At 35.2% G+C, this 9,901-nt stretch overlaps 1 non-coding gene across 1 annotated transcript; it reads left to right on the top strand.

Moving 5' to 3' along the window:
• Nucleotides 1–7,935: 7,935 nt before the first annotated feature.
• On the top strand, nucleotides 7,936–7,998 carry LOC111768949 (U7 small nuclear RNA). The gene has a single exon (XR_002801629.1). It is a non-coding gene; the product is annotated as a U7 small nuclear RNA (small nuclear RNA).
• The last annotated feature ends 1,903 nt before the right edge of the window (nucleotides 7,999–9,901 follow it).

Raw genomic sequence — 9,901 nt, forward strand, 5'->3', positions numbered from 1 at the left:
CACGTTTTCTTCAAAATTTAAAAATAACTCTTCTCCATACTTTCACTTCTTGTGGCAATGCAATTTAGGCTTCTCATTTAAGGATTAATCTCAATCTATTTTGAATTTATTTGAACTTGTAAGATCAGAAACAATAAATTCCTTAAATTTCTTCTCAACCTATGTGTTTATACTTCCTTTTACCTTTTCTACATTTATTTCTCTCAAGCTTCAAGGGATACACTCCTTTCTCTCCCTCTTCCTCAAATGGGTTTGTAGTTTCCAATCACTTTTTAGCCTTTCTGTCTGCGGTGTTTAATGAGCACTAATCGCTTTCGGTGCTTTCCTAATTCATAGCCTCAGCGGCTCACTTCCGTTGATGATTTCTGCTACTCTTCCCTGTGTCTCGTAGGATTCCATTATGTCTTTCTTGAGGTGTAGTAACAACAATTGCAAGTGGTACCTTAGATAATAAGTACTAGGATCTTGTACAATTGGATTTTATTCTTTGTTTCCAACGCTCTTCTATAGCATAGTCAACAGTCTAGTGGACATTGATTGAACCACAGTAATGTATTAACTTTGATTTTTAACAGAATCTTAATCACCTTTGAGTATCATTATGAGCCCAGAATCCTAGAAATATAGTTTGGATTAGTTTACTCTGAAGTTTTACCTTGCATTTGCCCATATTTAAACACTTTTATCATCTTACTATTCACTTGGATGTTCTTATAAGAACTCCCTGAAATTTATATCTGTTGACTTACCTGATTGTGATTTATTGGATAAAATCCTCCCATCAGATCATATTAAATCATTAAATAAGACTATTCGTAGGTCTCAAATATCAGCAAAACTTCTTTGCTAAGTCCCCAAGACCTTTAAATTCCCAAACATAAGATGCTCAGGGAAGCAGAGACAATAAGTGTGAGACAGGCCAAATTTCCAGCCTGCCTGCTTCATTTTAGTTTACATACAAATGGAATTTGGAAATGAGCAGCTCTAGTAACTATCAAAGAATTCCCAAACCCAGGCTCAGTCCAAGAGCTTGAGAGCATAATATTATTAAAGGTTTATGAATCAGCTTAGACTTTTCTCCACACTGACCCCTACTTACCCTCTGCCCTTTACTTCTGGGCAGAGATAAATTCTGCTTTTCACATAACATTTTATTATTTGTAATAACAACAATATTGTCACAAAATATTAAATCACAGTAGCTAGGGTTATTTTCATGTTTGGCCCTACAGCTTATTAGCAGGAAAAAAAAGCATCTTAAGGGAACTAAACACTAATACTGAAAAATTAATTTGTAATAATTAAAGTTTTCATTTGTAAAGCTCTTTACATTTTACAAAATACTTTCAAAAATATGATCTTAGGGTGGTTCAGAACACAGAGAGCCTGGTTTGGAAAGCTGGATGCATGGCTCATGTTCTGTGTAGCCCTGTTATTTAATATGTTTTGGTTTCCTCATCTGTAAAATGACTCAGATGGTCACTGTACAGACTTCAAAGATTATCAAGAAGATTCAATGAGTTAATGTTTATAAAATACTTAGAACAGTGTCTGGCATGTAGAAAGTGTCCTACAATTGTAAGAAAAAAAGAGGAACAGATAAAAGAAACTAAAAGAATAAATTTATCGTAACGCTTTAAGGCAGATGTCATCATTGCCTTTCCAGAGCTAAGAATTTGTAGATCAGGATGATAAAGGACTGGCCCAAACTCATATGACTAGTAAAGAGTGTAATTCTGATTCAAATCTGGCTATTCTGCTCCAAGTCCAGCTTCCACTTCTTCACAGACATTAAATTCTGTCAACTAAGTCTTCAGATTATGCATATCTAATCACTTACCTCATTTATGCATTATGCAGCCAGTAATTGTGATACACACGTTCTGTATAATGAGGTACCTTCATCCAGAAACCTCCCATAAACATTGCAGCAAGTATAAAATCACTTGCTTTCTTTGCACCATAGATTTCACATCCGGGTTCTGAACCCACTTCATCAACAACACTTAAAAACTGTTCTTGGACAAGATCTCCTCTAATGAGAGCCTAGAAGACAGTTAAAAGTCAGTGTCATTATAGCTGTATCTTTTATGGTCTGGAAAAAAATGAAGACCGGCTACTGAAGGTCATTCTAAAATAGTTCCAGAGTAACCTCCACACGTCCACAGTCAGATTCCTCTCTGCAGCAGCAATCTTAACAAGCATAGATGCTCTGGTCTCACTACCAAACATTTATTTTGACTTTCCGTGTGCCAAGTGTTGTGCCAGAGGCTGGAGAAACAGGAAAGACACAACCTGTTCTTAAGACGCCCACAGTCTACTGATAGAGATAAATACATATTTATAGAATTATAATGGAATATAATTTCTTGAGTATTGGAGATATAACCCAGATACCAAATTGTTTTGCCATCATTATGCCTGGATGTGGATGTATACAGCAGTTAAAGCAAACTTCTGCTTTTTAGTTTGTATGTGTCTCTTTTTTGCACTTTTTTAAAAACGCATACATTAGTTTTGTAATTTAAACATTTTTAAAGTGCAAAAATGAAAATTAAAACTGAATCTAACACAAAAAGAAGAATATGTGTGCAGAGGTGAGCAAGGCAATGATTGGGAACTGTGGGAAGAAGTATGTATAAAGACAGGCAACAGTGATGAAGTATTTGGCTCTATGCACATTGAAAAGGGTATTCTGGGAAAGCTTTGCTGAGAATGTGATGCCTATATATGTAAGGTTTGCAAACATTTTAGTTGTTTCCTATGCAGATGGTATGGGGGACATATTTCAGGCTTTGGGAGAAGCAGAAGCAAAGTTGCAGATAAATGAGATGATGTGGGATGAACAGGGAATGATCATAGTTTTCCCTTCAGCAGTATCATAACGCGTAATGCAAGGGCTGCTGGTGAGAGAGAAGACTGCAGAAGTAGGCAGCGCCCGAATCTTGATGGGCTCCATACTATCTGCTAAGAATATTATATTCTTATATTCTAAAGGATTTTAAGCAGAGGGCTATCTTGGCAAGGTTTATGTTTTCTACTGATTGCTTTTAGGTCACTTCCTAGGTTCCCCTCAAACATTCAATAAATATCAAATATCTATTAAGTGGTAAGCACTGTTCTATGTACTGGGGATATATTCAAGAGCAAAGCAGACAAAAATCAGTACTATGCTGAAGCCAGCTTGTATCGGTTTGAGGGAGCTTATTTTTACATTTTGAGCAATTTTGCAAGCTGGTCATTAAAGCTTGGTAGCTTGAAATGGGCACGATGGGAACAGTTCCACCACAGAGACTGGTGTATGTTACAAATCAGGGCTTTTTCTCCCCGAGAGAGTCAATTGTCAAACCTTTACTAGCCCACCACTGCACAGATCCCAAGTGTCATGGGGCTTATATTTAATATAAATATGTAATTGTGTCTATTACATTGTATATAAAATATATCATATGTAGCTTACATTTTATATAAAAGGAGCTATGGAGGAAAAGCAGAACAGGGTACAGTTGATCAAAGTAAAGACATGTGGAAGGTGAAGGAGTAAACCACTCTGTGCCGGACTCTGATGGGAGCCAGCCTGGTGTGATGCTGGGAGACTGAGGCAGCCAGTGCAGTTGGTGCAGAAGGAGTGAGGGGAGGAGCATTTAGGAGCTAACAGTGCGCACAGAGAGGGCAGCATGAGAATGGGAAACATCTCTTCTTCTATGCACTTTGCCTTTTAGGCTGCTTGAAATGAGGAGTTATTGGAGAGTTTCAAACAGAGAGAATGACATGTTCCATCTACAGCAACTGTCATTTGATACTTCTACTCAGCATCCAAACTCTAGTTGCACGGCTTTATAAACAACAACTGAACTTCACAGAACTTCATTATACCCTTTGCCTAAAGGTAGCCTTGGTTTTAGGGTATTAACAAACCTGCCCCAAAAAATGCTTGACCTCCCTGATGTGCTTACACATCAGCTGATTCTCATCACCCCTGAATGGTGCAAGTGAAAACCTGGCCAAAGAGGACAGGCAGTCAATACTGCTTACCAGGCAAACAACTTCCCCTTCTCCAATATTACCAGAAGGATCTGTAGCTCCAGGCTGGGCAGAGTCACTGCTTTACGGGCAAATGTCCAACCACTAAGTCCAATGAAAACCCTCCCTAACTAAATGGAGAAGAGGCCATTTCCATCTCCTGCTTTCATATTTCACAGTATGAAGCCCGTTAATACTAACCCATGAAGACAGCACAAAGTCTCCATTATAGGTTTTCCTCTTACACCTACTCCCAGCAAATTGCACTGGCATAAGTCTTGATTCACGCACATTGACCTTTTAAGTTGTAAATTCGTACAGGTCAGAGGATGTCTTTCACTGATTTTAAGAACTATGTAAGATTGTTATTAGCAATGAACTATTTAATAAATATTACAATGCTAATGATGCTGATGGTGATTGAGCAAATGTCACAAATAGTGAAAATCATCTTAAGTCTTGTTAGCAAATGACTTTTTTCTCATTCCCACAAAAGGATGAGCTGAGATAGTGTTAGAAATCATAGCGGAAATGAGTAAGAACTGGAAGGTTTGATGTTAGCTAGTGCATAGTCAAGACACAGAACCAAGGAGAAGCTAAAGAATACGTAATAGTACCAAAAGCGACAGTCTGCACGACTTCTTGAAGCATGGTGGGCAGCTGGTTCTACCTCTAGCTTTTCAGCCGCTGTACCACAGAAGTGACAAGGGAGTCTGAGCTTGGAAAAAGAAGGGAACTAAAAGGTGTATTACAAACTATACAAGAGTAAATTAAACAAAGCTTTCCAAGCCCTTGATCACTCAGCTGTGCTCTGCACAGGCCACAGTGATAAAATAATGATATTTCTCAAAGACCTCAAATATGTAGCCACTACATTTAGTAGCAAAATGGTGAAAATATTTTAAAACATCATTTAGTCGTGAAAACATTGTTGATAAGTATAAGGCATTCTTTAGGGGTGTCTATTTTTTTCATCTTGTTTCTGAGAATGACTGGGTAAGCCGAATAAACTAGACCCATTTTATTTCAGTCAATAGTGTATAATTTAACAAGCTGAATTTCATTATTCATCATTTAGTTCATGGTCTCTCTAGTCTGAATACAAGCTCAGTGATTAAAATGTAGGTGTAGTCTATTTCCAAAGTACAAATAGCATGTTGGTGTTCTTTATGGATTGTGAAAAGTTTAACAAATAGATGAAACAGTTAACAAATGCAACTTGGGGACTTTTTGAGGTGCAAATTATTGATAGGCTACAACGTCAATAGAATGAATATGTGCCACTTTCTCCTCACTCTGTTTCAATTCTTTGATAGGTGTAGCAGCGATCAATACAATAAGACTCAGCACTTCTCCATTAAATTTGTATTTGGTACAAACATTGAAAAATAATACCTCTTACTTGTCTTATATAGAAACATGTATAATACAAGAAAAAATCTGTTCCAGTCATTCTATAGATGCAATGTGCTTTGCATTTTGAAGTCTGTTTGGAAGACCAATATTTAAAATATAATTTCATTAATTATACTTCCCTGCTTTGATGTAACAGAATGATGTCTATTTAAGATGCTTCTAAATTTGTGTGCAAATAATAAAGCAAAGTAGAAAATCCAGTAGCTTAATGTATTTGTGTAAGCTACATCTTTCAAGCAGTGACTGAACTGGTTAATTAATGTGGTGAAAAAAATTAGAAAACTGTGAGAAAACATCTTAAGAAAGAGAAAGAGAAAATATGAGAGAGACTTTCTTTTTCTAAAGACAGGTTTTATTAAAAAAATCTTACAAATTGTCAAATCTCACGTTAAACTGGAAACAATTTTTGATAAGATTTTTATAAAAGATCAGCCATGTCTAATCTATGTTTCTTAAACAGGATTCTTTCTACATCAATGTTTCTTTTCTTTCCAGTAGAATTTTTCAAGTGGCAAAAGCTAAAATATCTCCAAAATAGCCCCAAACTTTAAATAATATTTAAAAACCTATCATTTTCAAGTTATACTCTCTGTATCTAAACAGTTATGGCTTTGTAATAGTTAAAATTCCATCCATTGAATATCACTAATTATTTTCCCTCTGCAGCTTCGATGGGTTAGTTATAGCCTAGAATAAAAACACTGTGGTAAGGACAACTGTACAGCAAGGTTAAGTGCCTTCTTGTCTTCAGTACCAATAATTACCTTTAAACAAAAAAAGGCTGTTTTCAGATTTGACAGTTAATTTACTAATGAGTATGTGGATCCAATTTATAATAAAGTAATATTGACCAGAAATAATCCTGCATTGGTACTCATCTGAATTATTTTATTGTTCATGTCCTCTATTAAATAAATTGGAAAGGATTAATTTTGCAAGATGGGATTGTCAGAGACTGCCGCATAAACTAGATGCATGTCAGCACTAAATTTAATTATTGATCACAATACAATAGTGCTGAGTGTTCCAATCCCCGAACAGCTTCCAGTAACTATCAGCACATTCCAAATAGAGAGACTGAAGTAAAAATTTGATTGCAGATGACTACATTTCTAATAAATAAATATTTCATCAGCACTAAATAAAAATTTAATTTTACAGTACTATTTATATCATTTCATTAAACCATGGAGCAAATGAACGATGAATGAGGGCGACTCCCTTCAAGATACAAATTTTATTTTAATGGTTTAATGGCCTCACTATCCACGAGATTATTTCACTCCCTTCATTTTGGCAGAGAAATAAGACCTGTAAATAGAAGGCCTCTTAGAACCTACCCTTATGTTGGTAAAAAGCATAAAGTGGTATCTGATTGGCTTGGAGTTATGTCTAGAATTCTGGACTGCAGTCTCCTGCTACACATTATAAACTGGGATATTACTTGAACTGTGACAATTTGAAACTAGTTGAAATTTGGGAAATTCAATGTGTTAATTTTTCTATAAAATACGAAACAAAGAAAGAAGTCTTTTTCATTGAAATTGTCTGCCTCCATGAACTGGTTGTATTGTTGAGCAGACTTGACTAATCACAGTGGACATTTATCTTTATTGATAAATCATTTTGACATAATTTAAAATACTCCTTAATCTTAACAGTCAAACAGATGCACAGTTACTCTTCCTCAGATTACAATTAAAGAATCAATGAGAGTGTATTGAAATGTAATATATCTCCAAAAACTAAATTAGATGATGAGTTCTGCTACCAAGAAAATAAATATGATCTTAGTTTCAAGCCTGCCGTCCACAAAAACTCAAATATTCAGTGTATTCAAGATTTTATTATATAATCATAAAAATTTTATTTCAAATGAGAAAACAAAAAGATATACTAGCATTGCTATTGCAGTTTGTATGACAAAATATTCATTCTATGGCTAGTGTTCAAATAAAAACATAAAAATATTTAATACTATGTGAAATATGTTGTGAGACTAGAAGTCGTTTTATTTTAAATCGGAAAAAAAGCAGGAAAATTGCCCTATTAAATAAATCTTAAGAAAGAAAAAAATGCTTATAACTTTTACTTAGAATTTATAGAGGGAAATTCATGCAAATGTTGATTAGATCATTTGACTCATTCAGCCTTTTTTTAATTTGATATAAAACTTTGGGAATTAATATACTGTTTTAATTTTGATAAGCATTGGTAAGGGAGAAAGTCATCATTATTCTAATAAATTTTCAACATGTATCTTGACAATTTTTCAATTTCCTCTGACCTTTCGAACAATAGCTCTACACATAATTCTCTACTCTAAAATTCATCAGTTTGGCTTGATGTAGAATTTATTCTTCTCTACCTTGAATTTGAATCCAGTTATTCATTTTTGTATCACTGTAATAAATTAGTAAATTAAAAATAAAAGGCTTAGATCCACCTCAGAATTTACTCATTTATATGACAGCATAGAACATTAGAAAGACTCCAGAGCATTACAGCTCTTTTAGAATTTGTCTAGCAGGTTTTCGGGTCCTCACCAGAAGAGCCCGCCCACCCCTGACCCTGCAAAAAAAAAAAGAGTCTGGGCTTCAGGGCCAAGCAGATGGAGGGTCAAAACCCAAATCAGCCATTGAGAGTGATGTCATCCCAGTAATTCACTTAACTAACTCCACTGTCTCAACTTATTTATCTGAATATTTAAAAATTACTTTTAATTAAACAGTAGTCTAAATTTGGATATATATGTTTAAAACGGAAAGGTTCGTTTTAAGAAGATTCAGTCTAGGGATAAACTCATCATTTCACTGGTCTTCACTCTCAATAGATTAAACGTTATCTCATACTTTATATGCCATATCAAACACCACTCATATTCCATATATGCTGTCATGTCATGTTTGGAGGCACCACAGCAGTTTAAAAATATTAAGTACATCAAGTAATATTGTTTATTAAGTACAACAGACACCTGTTTCAGAACTTCACAAAGAAGTAGACTGGAACATTGTTTTGTTTAAGTTAGGACTATTTATACTACAAGTAACAGAAAATCCAAATTAAACTAGCTTAAATAAGGAACACTGTTTATTGACTGATGTATCGGAGAAGAACAGGAGGAAAGTGGTCTTCAAACACAGCCTGATAAACCTTCCAAGTCCTTTTGTCTGCAAATCTCAGCTTGGCCTGTTTCTGAATGCTAGCTTCATCTTCATGCTGTGTCCTCTTATGATGGCAAGATACTTGCTTCCTTTCTCATCTCTAAGGCAATAGAGGACGGGTCTGCATATTAGACCTGCAGGAAAAGGCTGGCTGTTTCTGTATGTCCCGTGAGTGAAGAATGGTTTTTGCTTTTTTTTTTTTTTGAAGATTGGCACCTGAGCTAACAACTGTTGCCAATCTTCTTTTTTTTTCCTGCTTTTTCTCCCCGAGTCCCCCCAGTACAAAGTTGTATATTTTAGTTGTGGGTTCTTCTAGTTATGGCATGTGGGACGCCACCTCAACCTGGCATTATGAGCAGTGCCATGTCCATGCCCAGGATCCGAACCAGCGAAACCCTGGACCACAGAAGTGGAGCACACGAACTTAACCACTGGGACATGGGGCTGGCCCCAGTTTTTACATTTTTAAGTAGCTGAAAAAAATCACAAGGAGAGTAATATTTTGTGGCACATAAAAATTAGAATTTCATAGAATTATGAATGTCCATAATCAATGTCCATAAATAAAACTTTATTGGAACAGAGCCATCCTTATTCGTGTACTTATCTGTGGCTGTTTCCGCATTATAATGGCAGGCAGAATTGAGTAGTTACAGCAGGGACAGTACCACGTGACCAACTATAGAACATACATCCTGAGTTCAGCTTTGACGGGTAACCATGAAATAATCCCATGCTAGGAAAATGCCACACACAGATGGTCCAATCTATCAATGTGAATTTCTCCCTAAAAACCACCACTGAGGCAGAGAGGTGGGATACCCTAACTGGCTTAATTTATCTTTGCTATCTAGTATGGAAGCCACTAGTCACTGGTGCATGTGTGACTGAGGACTGATGTTTTTTCTTTTCAATTAATTTTATCTTAATTTAAAAATATATTAAATTCAGTGTATTTTAAGTATATTTAGAACAACATCGGTATGTGAAGTTACTTTATAACTATAATCTTTATGAAGTCTAAACACAGATCAAGTTTTTCAGATAAAAACTTAGCATCCAATTGAGGCGTGCTGTTTGTGTAAAATATATACCAGATTTTGAGGACTTAGTATCAACAAAAGGATGTAAAATATTTCATTAATATATTTGTATGGGTTACATATCGAAATGATAATCTTTTGGATTTCCTGAGCTAAATAAAACATATAAAATTTATCTTATCTGTGTCTTTTTACTTTTTCAAATATGACTAAGTATTTAAAATTATTTACATAGTTGTATTATATTTCTAT

Source organism: Equus caballus, chromosome 18 (assembly GCF_041296265.1).
Source record: "Equus caballus isolate H_3958 breed thoroughbred chromosome 18, TB-T2T, whole genome shotgun sequence".
NCBI lineage: Eukaryota > Metazoa > Chordata > Mammalia > Perissodactyla > Equidae > Equus > Equus caballus.